Raw genomic sequence first — 1741 nt, forward strand, 5'->3', positions numbered from 1 at the left:
TTTTTAGGTTCTGATATCAAGCACAAGCACGTTTATGTGTTTTAGGTATGGTGTGGCCATAGTAAAAATTAGATTTAGTAGTTAAACCCTCAATGCTTTTAATGAGAAAGGCTGGTATGCATGATCAAAAAAACGTTTTTTTTCTTCTTCTTCCAATCTTCTTCTCCAATGGAAACAGCAGAGAAAGAAGAAGGCAGCAAGAGAGAAACCTTCTCCCTCTCCTTCTATGATCTCTCTCTCTCTCCCTCTCTCTCTCTCTCTCTCTCCCTCCCTCTTTCTCTAATCTTCTCTTCTCTATCTCACACCAATTCATCGCTTTTTTTTTTCTTTCGATTCGAGGTTTTCTATTTGAATTCTATTGAAGTATAGGCGATTGCGAACCTTCTCTCTTCATCTGTGATGATTATGCACCACATTATCTAGCCTACAACAGAAGGGATGGAAGTTCTTTCACGTTTTATGCCACCCCCTGCTCTTCTTCATGCTTCACTTAAAGCCAAGGGTTCTCCAAGTTGTATACGCCATTTTATTGTTAACGTTGTTCCAAGAAACACTTTAGGATTTGTGAGGAAACATGGTGGTCAATCGTTGGATGGGTTCAACCAAAAATCTTTCTGGAGAATGTATCACGAGATCAATTTGCAAAATCGGCATCCAATTCCAACAATATTAGTGTCAGATCCGACTTTGCCGGAGCTGGGTATCCTGATGCTGCATACTCATTGACAGAACTTCGGTTGGGGTTGAGATTTCAAGGGATTTGTTTTTATGTTATAACTTTCGTGGTTGCCATTTTTTTGTTTGTGTTGATGTTGGTGCTGCACCCTTCTGTGCTACTATTTAATCGATACCGAATAAAAGCCCATCACCTTGTTGCAAAGATTGCGGCAACTTTAACTATTCTTCTGTTCTTTAAGGTTGAGTTTGAGGGGTTAGAGAATATACCTGCACCAGATATCCCTTCTGTATATGTTTCCAACCACCAGAGCTTCTTAGATATTTATACTCTTTTGATCTAGGTAGAAGCTTCAAGTTCATTAGCAAGACCTCGATTTTTTTCATTCCCATTATCAGATGGGCCATGTATTTTCTAGGTACCATTCCTTTGAAGAGAATGGATTGCAGAAGTCAATTGGATTGTCTAAAGCGTTGCATAGATCTAGTGAGAAAGCGAGCATCCATTTTTTTTTCTTTCCAGAAGGAACTAGGAGTAAAAATGGAAGTTGGGTTCCTTTAAGGTGCGTTTAGCCCAACTTGGTTGGATTGTTGGACCTATGGCTCTCATTATATTCTCCATTATTACCTTCTACATGTTGGTCTTTTAGCCGATTATTACTAAACTCCAGATCCTATCACAGGGAAGAGAAACTCCACCCACATGAAGGTAGTTCAAGCCAACTTAGGTGGGGCAATATACCTGTTCTGTGGGTTCACCCAATATTTCCAAATTGTTGGGGTTGCCATTGGCTACTCTATTACTGCATCCAAAAGCATGGTATCCATAGAGAAATTGATTGGCCACCACTAGGAAGTTGATTAATATTTCTCTAAATGACCGATAGAGGGTTTGGTTCATTTTCAAGCTCATCTTCGCTCCCTAATTACAATAACCTTCAAGAACCCATTTTCTCTCCTTATCATCCTAATAATCTCTCTCTCCCTCTTTGTTTGTGTTTTATTTGTTTTCTTTGATATATTTCTTCATCAATGGCCTTTATCAGTATTTGATTTGAAATAGTTG

The 1741-nt window shown here is 38.9% G+C and overlaps 1 pseudogene; it reads left to right on the forward strand.

The window, feature by feature from the left end:
- Nucleotides 1-536: 536 nt before the first annotated feature.
- LOC147398163 (1-acyl-sn-glycerol-3-phosphate acyltransferase BAT2, chloroplastic-like) lies at nucleotides 537-1536 on the forward strand (annotated as a pseudogene).
- The last annotated feature ends 205 nt before the right edge of the window (nucleotides 1537-1741 follow it).

This window comes from Akebia trifoliata, chromosome 7 (assembly GCF_017979445.1).
Source record: "Akebia trifoliata isolate Shusen 1 chromosome 7, ASM1797944v1, whole genome shotgun sequence".
NCBI classification, from domain to species: domain Eukaryota; kingdom Viridiplantae; phylum Streptophyta; class Magnoliopsida; order Ranunculales; family Lardizabalaceae; genus Akebia; species Akebia trifoliata.